The sequence below is a fragment of the Lolium perenne genome, chromosome 3, assembly GCF_019359855.2.
Source record: "Lolium perenne isolate Kyuss_39 chromosome 3, Kyuss_2.0, whole genome shotgun sequence".
NCBI lineage: Eukaryota > Viridiplantae > Streptophyta > Magnoliopsida > Poales > Poaceae > Lolium > Lolium perenne.
In genome coordinates this window covers 238,595,967-238,608,691 of record NC_067246.2, presented here as the reverse complement: position 1 = coordinate 238,608,691, position 12,725 = coordinate 238,595,967, and positions in this window count along the sequence as shown.

Below are 12,725 nucleotides of genomic sequence, written 5' to 3'. Positions count from 1 at the left end.
ACGCCATCAAGCTCTTTTTCTGGCGCCGTTGCCGGGGAGATCAAGACACGCTGCAAGGGGAGTCTCCACTTCTCAATCTCTTTACTTTGTTTTTGTCTTGCTTAGTTTTATTTACTACTTTGTTTGCTGCACTAAATCAAAATACAAAAAAACTAGTTGCTAGTTTTACTTTATTTGCTATCTTGTTTACTATATCAAAAACACAAAAAAATTAGTTTACTTGCATTTACTTTATCTAGTTTGCTTTATTTACTGTTGCTAAAATGGCCAACGCTGAAAATACTAAGTGTGTGACTTCACAACCACAAATAATAATGATTTCTTATGCACACCTATTGCTCCACCTGCTACTACAGCAGAATTCTTTGAAATTAAACCTGCTTTACTGAATCTTGTTATGCGAGAGCAATTTTCTGGTGTTAGTTCTGATGATGCTGCTGCCCATCTTAATAATTTTGTTGAATTATGTGAAATGCAAAAATATAAAGATGTAGATGGTGATATTATTAAACTAAAATTGTTCCCTTTCTCATTAAGAGGAAGAGCTAAAGATTGGTTGCTATCTCTGCCTAAGAATAGTATTGATTCATGGACTAAATGCAAGGATGCTTTTATTGGTAGATATTATCCCCCTGCTAAAATTATATCTTTGAGGAGTAGCATAACGAATTTTAAACAATTAGATACTGAACATGTTGCTCAAGCTTGGGAAAGAATGAAATCTCTGGTTAAAAATTGCCCAACCCATGGACTGACTACTTGGATGATCATCCAAACCTTCTATGCAGGACTAAATTTTTCTTCACGGAATTTATTGGATTCAGCTGCTGGAGGTACCTTTATGTCCATCACTCTTGGTGAAGCAACAAAGCTTCTTGATAATATGATGATCAACTACTCTGAATGGCACACGGAAAGAGCTCCACAAGGTAAGAAGGTAAATTCTGTCGAAGAAACCTCTTCCTTGAGTGATAAGATTGATGCTATTATGTCTATGCTTGTGAATGATAGGACTAATATTGATCCTAATAATGTTCCGTTAGCTTCATTAGTTGCACAAGAAGAACATGTTGATGTAAACTTCATTAAAAATAATAATTTCAACAACAATGCTTACCGGAACAATTCTAGTAACAACTATAGGCCATATCCTTATAATAATGGCAATAGCTATGGTAATTCTTATGGGAATTCTTACAACAATAATAGGAGTTCACCCCCTGGACTTGAAGCCATGCTTAAAGAATTTATTAGTACACAAACTGCTTTTAACAAATCTGTTGAAGAAAAGCTTGGGAAAATTGATATACTTGCTTCCAAAGTCGATAGTCTTGCTGCTGATGTTGATCTTTTGAAATCAAAAGTTTTGCCTAATGAGAATCATCATAATAAAATTACTACTACAGCAAATGCCATTCAAGTTAGAATTAATGAGAATATAAGATTAATGGCTGAACTGCGTGCTAGGTGGGATAGAGAAGAAAATGAAAAACTAGCTAAAGAGAAGAATATAGCTAAAGTTTGGACTATTACCACTACTAGTAATGCTAATGCTACACATGTTGCTGCACCTCCTACTAATACTAATAAAAGAATTGGTGTTAGCAATGTTTCCACTTCTAATGCAAAGCGCGAAAAACTGCCTGAAACTGCTAAAACTGCTGAAACTGCCTGTGATAAAGCTGCTGAAATTTTTTCCAACATTGGGGATGATGATCCCATTGCTTTAGATTATAATGGTTTGAATTTTGATGATTGCCACATCTCTGAAGTTATAAAGTTCTTGCAGAAACTTGCTAAAAGTCCTAATGCTAGTGCTATAAATTTGGCTTTCACGCATCATATTACAAATGCTCTCATAAAAGCTAGAGAAGAGAAACTAGAGCGCGAAGCCTCTATTCCTAAAAAGCTAGAGGATGGTTGGGAGCCCATCATTAAGATGAAGGTTAAAGATTTTGATTGTAATGCTTTATGTGATCTTGGTGCAAGTATTTCTGTTATGCCTAAGAAAATTTATAATATGCTTGACTTGCCACCGCTGAAAAATTGTTATTTGGATGTTAATCTTGCTGATCATTCTACAAAGAAACCTTTGGGGAAAGTTGATAATGTTCGCATTACCGTTAACAATAACCTTGTCCCTGTTGATTTTGTTGTCTTGGATATTGAATGCAATGCATCTTGTCCCATTATATTGGGAAGACCTTTTCTTCGAACTGTTGGTGCTATTATTGATATGAAGGAAGGTAATATAAAATATCAATTTCCTCTCAAGAAAGGTATGGAACACTTCCCTAGAAAGAGAATGAAGGTACCTTTTGATTCTATTATGAGAACAAATTATGATGTTGACACTTCGTCTCTTGATAATACTTGATATACACTTTCTGCGCCTAGTTGAAAGGCGTTAAAGAAAAGCGCTTATGGGAGACAACCCATGTTTTTACCTACAGTACTTTGTTTTTATTTTGTGTCTTGGAAGTTGTTTACTACTGTAGCAACCTCTCCTTATCTTAGTTTTGTGTTTTGTTGTGCCAAGTTAAGCCGTTGATAGAAAAGTAAGTACTAGATTTGGATTACTGCACAGTTCCAGATTTCCTTGCTGTCACGAATCTGGGTCCACCTCCCTGTAGGTAGCTCAGAAAATTATGCCAATTTACGTGCATGATCCTCAGATATGTACGAAACTTTCATTCAATTTGAGCATTTTCATTTGAGCAAGTCTGGTGCCATTTTAAAATTCGTCAATACGAACTGTTCTGTTTTGACAGATTCTGCCTTTTATTTCGCATTGCCTCTTTTGCTATGTTGGATGAATTTCTTTGATCCACTAATGTCCAGTAGCATTATGCAATGTACAGAAGTGTTAAGAATGATTGTGTCACCTCTGAATATGTCAATTTATATTGTGCACTAACCCTCTAATGAGTTGTTTCGAGTTTGGTGTGGAGGAAGTTTTCAAGGATCAAGAGAGGAGTATGATGCAACATGATCAAGGAGAGTGAAAGCTCTAAGCTTGGGGATGCACCCGGTGGTTCACCCCTGCATATATCAAGAAGACTCAAGCGTCTAAGCTTGGGGATGCCCAAGGCATCCCCTTCTTCATCGACAACATTATCAGGTTCCTCCCCTGAAACTATATTTTTATTCCATCACATCTTATGTGCTTTTTCTTGGAGCGTCGGTTTGTTTTTTGTTTTGTTTGAATAAAATGGATCCTAGCATTCACTTTATGGGAGAGAGACACGCTCCGCTGTAGCATATGGACAAGTATGTCCTTGGTTTCTACTCATAGTATTCATAGCGAAGTTTCTCCTTCGTTAAATTGTTATATGGTTGGAATTGGAAAATGATACATGTAGTAATTGCTATTAATGTCTTGGGTAATGTGATACTTGGCAATTGTTGTGCTCATGTTTAAGCTCTTGCATCATATGCTTTGCACCCATTAATGAAGAAATACATAGAGCATGCTAAAATTTGGTTTGCATATTTGGTTTCTCTAAGGTCCAGATAATTTCTAGTATTGAGTTTGAACAACAAGGAAGACGGTGTAGAGTCTTATAATGTTTTCAATATGTCTTTTATGTGAGTTTTGCTGCACCGGTTCATCCTTGTGTTTGTTTCAAATAAGCCTTGCTAGCCTAAACCTTGCATCGAGAGGGAATACTTCTCATGCATCCAAAATACTTGAGCCAACCACTATGCCATTTGTGTCCACCATACCTACCTATACTACATGGTATTTTCCCGCCATTCCAAAGTAAATTGCTTGAGTGCTACCTTTAAAATTCCATCATTCACCTTTGCAATATATAGCTCATGGGACAAATAGCTTAAAAACTATTGTGGTATTGAATATGTAATTATGCACTTTATCTCTTATTAAGTTGCTTGTTGTGCGATAACCATGTTTACTGGGGACGCCATCAACTATTCATTGTTGAATTTCATGTGAGTTGCTATGCATGTTCGTCTTGTCTGAAGCAAGAGAGATCTACCACCATATGGTTAAGCATGCATATGTTAGAGAAGAACATTGGGCCGCTAACTAAAGCCATGCTCCATGGTGGAAGTTTCAGTTTTGGACATATATCCTCAAATCTCAAATGAGAAAATTATTAATTGTTGTTATATGCTTATGCATAAAAGAGGAGTCCATTATCTGTTGTCTATGTTGTCCCGGTATGGATGTCTAAGTTGAAGAATAATCAATAGCGAGAAATCCAATGCGAGCTTTCTCCTTAGACCTTTGTACAAAGTGCATAGAGGTACCCCTTTGTGACACTTGGTAAAAACAATGCATTGTGATGATCCGGTAGTCCAAGCTAATTAGGACAAGGTGCGGGCACTATTAGTACATTATGCATGAGGCTTGCAACTTATAAGATATAATTTACATGATGCATATGCTTTATTACTACCGTTGACAAAATTGTTTCATGTTTTCAAAATCAAAGCTCTAGCACAAATATAGCAATCGATGCTTTTCCTCTATGGAGGACCATTCTTTTACTTTCAATGTTGAGTCAGTTCACCTATTTCTCTCCACCTCAAGAAGCAAACACTTGTGTGAACTGTGCATTGATTCCTACATATTTGCTTATTGCACTTATTATATTACTCTATGTTGACAATATCCATGAGATATACATGTTACAAGTTGAAAGCAACCGCTGAAACTTAATCTTCTTTTGTGTTGCTTCAATGCCTTTACTTTGAATTATTGCTTTATGAGTTAACTCTTATGCAAGACTTATTGATGCTTGTCTTGAAGTTCTATTCATGAAAAGTCTTTGCTATATGATTCACTTGTTTACTCATGTCATATATATTGTTTTGATCGCTGCATTCACTACATATGCTTTACAAATAGTATGATCAAGATTATGATGGCATGTCACTCCAGAAATTATCTGTGTTATCGTTTTACCTGCTCGGGACGAGCAGAACTAAGCTTGGGGATGCTGATACGTCTCCGACGTATCGATAATTTCTTATGTTCCATGCCACATTATTGATGTTATCTACATGTTTTATGCACACTTTATGTCATATTCGTGCACTTTCTGGAACTAACCTATTAACAAGATGCCGAAGTGCCGATTCTTTGTTTTCTGCTGTTTTTGGTTTCAGAAATCCTAGTAAGGAAATATTCTCGGAATTGGACGAAATCAAAGCCCAGGGGCCTATTTTCTCACGAAGCTTCCAGAAGTCCGAAGGAGAGACGAAGAGGGGCCACAGGGGAGCCAAACCATAGGGCGGTGCGGCCCCCCCTTGGCCGCGCGGCCCTGTGGTGTGGGGCCCCCGTGCCGCCTCTTGACCTGCCCTTCCGCCTATAAAAAGCCTCCGTGACGAAACCCCCGATCTGCGAGAGCCACGATACGGAAAACCTTCCGGAGACGCCGCCGCCGCCGATCCCATCTCGGGGGATCCAGAGATCGCCTCCGGCACCACCTGCCGGAGAGGGGAATCATCTCCCGGAGGACTCTACGCCGCCATGGTCGCCTCCGGTGTGATGTGTGAGTAGTCTACCCCTGGACTATGGGTCCATAGCAGTAGCTAGATGGTTGTCTTCTCCCCATTATGCTTCATTGTCGGATCTTGTGAGCTGCCTAACATGATCAAGATCATCTATCTATAATTCTATATGTTGCGTTTGTTGGGATCCGATGAATAGAGAATACTTGTTATGTTGATTATCAAAGTTATGCTTATGTGTTGTTTATGATCTTGCATGCTCTCCGTTACTAGTAGATGCTCTGGCCAAGTAGATGCTTGTAACTCCAAGAGGGAGTACTTATGCTCGATAGTGGGTTCATGCCTGCATTGACACCGGGACGGATGAGAAAGTTCTAAGGTTGTGTTGTGCTGTTGCCACTAGGGATAAAACATTAGTGCTATGTTCAAGGATGTAGTCACTAGTTACATTACGCACCATACTTAATGCAATTGTCTGTTGTTAGCAACTTAATACTGGAGGGGGTTCGGATGATAACCTGAAGGTGGACTTTTTAGGCATAGATGCAGTTGGATGGCGGTCTATGTACTTTGTCGTAATGCCCAATTAAATCTCACTATACTCATCATAATATGTATGTGCATTGTCATGCTCTCTTTATTTGTCAATTGCCCAACTGTAATTTGTTCACCCAACATGCTGTTTGTCTTATGGGAGAGACACCTCTAGTGAACTGTGGACCCCGGTCCAATTCTCTATACTGAAATACAATCTACTGCAATACTTGTTCTACTGTTTTCTGCAAACAATCATCTTCCACACAATACGGTTAATCCTTTGTTACAGCAAGCCGGTGAGATTGACAACCTCACTGTTTCGTTGGGGCAAAGTACTTTGGTTGTGTTGTGCAGGTTCCACGTTGGCGCCGGAATCCCTGGTGTTGCGCCGCACTACATCCCGCCGCCATCAACCTTCAACGTGCTTCTTGGCTCCTCCTGGTTCGATAAACCTTGGTTTCTTTCTGAGGGAAAACTTGCTGCTGTGCGCATCATACCTTCCTCTTGGGGTTCCCAACGAACGTGTGAGTTACACGCCATCACAGGTTTGCTAGAGATGGCATTAAAATTCCTAAACATAATTGGATTGACATTCAGGATATGATCAATTTCAATGGTCCTGGCAATAGGACTGGCATGGGTGATTTGGCAGCCGACATCATTGACCCATCTTACAAAGACATGAAGACCAAGTTCCCTACTAGCAGCCACGATCAATGGGAGTGCATGCCATTGCCTGAAGTAAACTTGAGGTATGCTGCGATTGATGGGTATGTCAGTTTTGAGTTGTACATGCGACTCAAAAAAATCAATGATGGGCAGCGTCAAGCACAACCAATTCCAAGGGAAGTGGTTTGCCCGGATTGCAAGGAAGCGGCTAGGTTGGCCGCTCTTCCCCCTGCCTGGCGCGACGAGAAGAAGCAGTGTGTCGGGACAACCTACTGGGAATTTGTATCTTATTGCTTTAGGCACAACATACCATTTGATCCGAAGAATATGCCACCATGGATAAAGGACCCGTGCGAGCCTACTTCGGGGTCTCCGTGGGATGGCGGTTCACATGGTGAGCAAGCTAGGGCAACGGCTGGATGTGGTGAGCTAGCAAGGGCGGGGGCACTGTATCTGGTTGGGAAGCTCCAACAAGGATTCCCGACACACGAAGTGCGAACGAGTGCAGAACTTGGACTGCCAACCCATGGGAGGCAGGTACAAGCGGCACCGGCAAGCGCATCAAGAGGGATGATGATAATTGGTGAACTAGGCTGGCGTTATATGTTTCCAAGATTGTACATAAGTTTAGAATTGTGAACTGGTAGTATTGTTTAGGTGATGTAATTACTTTTGCAACAATGTGTATGAGGTTTCAGAACCACGCATCCTTATTTAAACATGTTTAAAACATGAAAATGAAAAGGTAAGCCTGCATCCTTCTTAGTCACTCCAAAATGAAGCTTTTCGGAAGGTATTTGAAATTTCCATGTTTGAAACCCAAAACGACTTCTCTTCGTGATTGACTTCATAAGACAAAGTTCAGGCTTAGGGGTAGATACATGATTTTTCTGGTTTGAATATGACTAGACCTTGTTTATCAACTTGAGTGCTTACTATATGACATAAGAAGGCTATGTGCTTTGGTTTTTCTTTTTTTTTTTTGAAATTTTATGCCCATTTGAATCTTGGTCAAATCCTAGGTATGGTTTGACCAAGATTTGAACAAGTTTAAAATATGAAAATAAAATGTAAGCCCGGTCTGGATCCTTCTTAGTCACTCTGAAATGAAGCTTTTGGGAGGTTTTTGAAATTTCCATGTTTGAAACCCAAAACCACTTCTCTTCATGCTTGACTTCATAAGACAGAGTTTAGGGTTAGGGTAGATACATGATTTGTCTAACTATTTTTATGCCCATATGAATCTTGGTCAAATCATAGGTTTGACCAAGATTTAAACATGTTTAAAATATGAAAATGAAAAGGTAAGCCTGCATCCTTCTTAGTCACTCCAAAATGAAGTTTTTGGGAAGGTTTTTGAAATTTCCATGTTTGAAACCCAAAAACGACTTCTCTTCGTGCTTGACTTCATAAGACAAAGTTTAGGGTTAGGGGTAGATACATGATTTTTGTGGTTTGAATATGTCTAGACCTTGTTTATCAACTTGAGTGCTTATTATATGACATAAAAAGGCTATGTGCTTTGGTTTTTCATTTTTTTATACCCATTTGAATCTTGGTCAAATCCTAGGTTTGACCAAGATTTGAACAAGTTTAAAACATAAAAATAAAAGGTAAGCTCGACCTGGATCCTTCTTAGTCACTCTAAAATGAAGCTTTTGGGGGGTTCTTGAAATTTCCATGTTTGAAACCCAAAACCACGTCTCTTCATGCTTGACTTCATAAGACAGAGTTTAGGGTTAGGGTAGATACATGATTTGTCTGGTTTGAATATGTCTTGACCTTGTTTATCAACTTGAATGGTTAATATATGACATAAGAATACTATGTGCTTTGGTTTTCATTTTTTGATTTTTTCTGAATTTTTATGCCCATTTGATCTTGGTCAAATCCTAGGTTTAACCAAGGTTTAAACAAGTTTAAAACATGAAAATGAAAAGGTAAGCCTGCATCCTTCTTAGTCACTCCAAAATGAGGCTTTTGGGAAGGTTTTTGTAATTTCCATGTTTGAAACCCAAAACGACTTCTCTTCGTGCTTGACTTCATAAGACAAAGTTTAGGGTTAGGGGTAGATACAAGATTTTTCTGGTTTGAATATCTCTAGACCTTGTTTACCAACTTGAGTGCTTACTACATATGACATAAGAAGGCTATGTGCTTTGGTTTTTCAGTTTTTTTGAATTTTTATACCCATTTGAATCTTGGTCAAATCCTAGGTACGGTTTGACCAAGATTTGAACATGTTTAAAACATGAAAATAAAAGGTAAGCATGGATCCTTCTTAGTAACTCTAAAATGAAGCTTTTGGGAGGTTTTTGAAATTTCCATGTTTGAAACCCAAAACCACTTCTCTTCATGCTTGATCGACTTCATAAGACAGAATTTAGGGTTAGTGGGTAGATACATGATTTGTTTGGTTTGAATATGTTTAGACCTTGTTTATCAAATTGAATGCTTACTATATGACATAAGAATACTATGTGCTTTAGTTTTCATTTTTTTGATTTTTTTTGATTTTTTTTGCCCATTTGATCTTGGTCAAATCCTAGGTTTAACCAAGATTTAAACAAGTTTAAGACATGAAAATGAAAAGGTAAGCCTGCATCCTTCTTAGTCACTCCAAAATGAAGCTTTTGGGAAGGTTTTTGAAATTTCCATGTTTGAAACCCAAAACCACTTCTCTTCATGCTTTACTTCATAAGACAGAGTTTAGGGTTAGGGGTAGATATACGTGATTTGTCTAGTTTGAATATGTCTAGACCTTGTTTTATCAACTTGAATTCTTACTATATGACATAAAAAAACTATGTGGTTTGGTTTGATAGTTCATTGTTCATAACTCATAGTTGATCATACATACGGATCATACATACAGAATTGCGCGATCCTTATCGCGACTTCTAACCTATCTAGTCGTCGAGGAAGATGATGGTCGCGTTCTCCTCCGCATCCCGCGCCTCCCTCTCCTTCACGGCGGCGATGGCCGCCGCCTTGTCTTCTTCCTCCGCCCTCTTCTTGTCGGCATCGTCCTTGAGGGACGCGGCCAGCGCCTTCAAGAAGAGGGGGTCTTCCCCTTCCTCCGCCTCCTCCGCCTCCTCGCCGGCTGGCGGCGCGAATCCGCCGCTGGTGCTCGCCTCCCACGCCGCCTTTGACTGGCGGTTCCTCTCCCAGTCGGCGCGCCATTTGTTGAAGACGGGGCCGCTCATCGGTTTGAGCGGCGGATCCGCCTTGTACCAGAGCCCGCCCGGGGCAAACTCGCGGAGCGACGACGGCATGTACAGGGAGCCTCTGTACCTGCACGCCGCGCGCCGACTCCCGGCGGCGGACTGCTTGCACTGGAGCCGCCACGCCTCCTCGAGCGTGTCCGGCGCGCGGGATCGCTTCGATCCGCTCGCGGGCGACGCAGAACTGGTACGGCGTGAATACATGGCGAGCGGCGAAGAATCACCACCCTGCAATCAAGGCCAAGCACCCAGCATATGGTCTCTTCCTTACGTCTTTTGACTGGTTTGTTGCCGGTCAACGCCCCTGCTGCTGGCCCTGATGCTCCTGGTCCTATTTAAAGTTCAGCATTAAACTCTACTATACAACTGTCGTGGTCTTGTGATGTACAGTACTAGTACTCTTTTGATGCATTTGTGATGTAGTAGTACTATACTTTTTTTTTGAACTGATATAGTACTATCTAAGAAAAGTACTCCCTCCGATTCACATTCTTTTTAGCACCAAGAAATATGGATCGGAGCGAGGGAGTAAATTGGCATCTCGTGCATGAAGCTTGACAGATTGATCGGGTTGGCTAGAACGGCTAAACAATGCTGCTCATTAGGCAAATGCATGCCATGTACGATAGTATACATCCAGTAAAGAAGTCTATACTGACATAAAAAAAGACTACATTGGGGATGAGAGTCAATTGGGGCATCTACAATACAGAAAATCTTGCTCGTAGTTGATTTTGGCTAAGAGGGTTTTGTGCCCATACTTGTATCTTGGTCAAATCCTAGGTTTGACAATGATTTAAACAAGTTTAAAATATGAAAATGAAAAGGTAAGCATGGATACTTCTTAGTCACTCTAAAATGAAGCTTTTGGGAGGTTTTTGATATTTCCATGTTTGAAACCAAGAACCACTTCTCTTCATGCTTGGCTTCATAAGATAAACTTTAGGGGTTAGGGGGTAGATACATGATTTGTTTGGTTTGAATATGTCTAGACCTTGTTTATCAGCTTGAATGCTTACTATATGACATAAGAAGACTATGTACTTTGGTTTTTCATTTTTTTGTTTTTTTAATTTTATGCCCATTTGAATCTTGGTCAAATACACTAGCTATGACCAAGATGTAAACAAGTTTAAAACATGAAAATGAAAAGGTAAGCATGGATCCTTCTTAGTCACTCTAAAATGAAGCTTTTGGCGGGTTCTTGAAATTTCCAAGTTTGAAACCCAAAACCACTTCTCTTCATGCTTGACTACATAAGACAGAGTTTAGGGTTAGGGGTAGATACATGATTTTTCTTGTTTGAATATATCTAGACCTTGTTTGTCAACTTTAATGCTAACTATATGACATAAGAAAACTATGTGCTTTGGTTTCTAATTTTTCTATTTTTTTTATTTTGATGCACATTTGAATCTTTGTCAAATCCTAGGTTTGACCAAGATTTAAACAAGTATAAAACATGAAAATGAAAAGGGGAAGCATGTATCCTTCTTAGTCACTCTAAAATGAAGTTTTTGGGATGTTCTTGAAATTTTCATGTTTGAAACCCAAAACCACTTCTCTTCATGCTTGACTTCATAAGATATAGTTTAGGGGCTAGGGGATAGATACATGATTTGCCTAGGTTTGAATATGCATGTCCAAACCTTGTTTATCAACTTGAATGCTTAGTATATGACATAAGAAGACTATATGCTTTTGTTTTTCATTTTTCTCATTTTTTTAAATTTTATGCCCATTTGAATCTTTTGGTCAAATCCTTGGTTTAATTTGACACGGATTTAAACAAGTTTAAAATATGAAAATGAAAAGGTGGTAAGCAGGCATGGATCCTTCTTATATATATTAGTCACTCTAAAATGAAGCTTTTGGGAGGTTTTTGAAATTTCCATGTTTGAAACCCAAAACCACTTCTCTTCATGTTGTTGACTTCATAAGATAGAGTTTAGGGGTTAGGGGTATAGATACATGATTTGTCTTGTTTGAATATGTGTCTAGACCTTATTTATCAACTTTAATGCTTACTATATGACATAAGAACACTATGTGCTTTAATTTGGTTTTTAATTTTTATAATTTTTTTTGAATTTTGATGCACATTTTGAATCTTGGTCAAATCCCAGGTTTGACCGAGATTTGAACAAGTTCAAAACAATAAAATAAAAGGTAAGCCCGCCAGACTGGATCCTTCTTAGTCACTCTATAGTGAAGCTTTTAGGGGGGTTGTTGAAAATGTAAGCATGTATCCTTCTTAGTACGTCACACCACAATGAAGCTTTCGGGAGGGTTTTTTAAATGTCCATGTTTGAAACCGAAAACGACTTCTCTTCGTGCTTGACTTCATAATTAAGACAAAGTTTAGGGTTAGGGGTAGATACATGATTTTTCTGGTTTGAATATGTCTAGACTTTGTTTATCAACTTGAGTGCTTACTATATGGCATATATAAGAAGCTAGGCTATGTGCTTTGGTTTTTCATTTTTTTTTTTGAATTTTTATGCCCATTTGAATCTTGGTCAAATCCTAGGTACGTACGGTTTGACCAAGATTTGAACATGTTTAAAACATGAAAATAAAAGGTAAGCATGGATCCTTCTTAGTCACTCTAAAATGAAGCTTTTTGGAGGTTTTTGAAATTTCCATGTTTGAAACCCAAAACCACTTCTCTTCATGCTTGGCTTCGTAAGATAGAGTTTAGGGTTTGGGGTAGATACGTACATGATTTTTCTAAGTATTTTTACGCCCATTTGAATCTTCGTCAAATCCTAAGTTTGACCAAGATTTGAACAAGTTTAAAACATGAAAATGAAA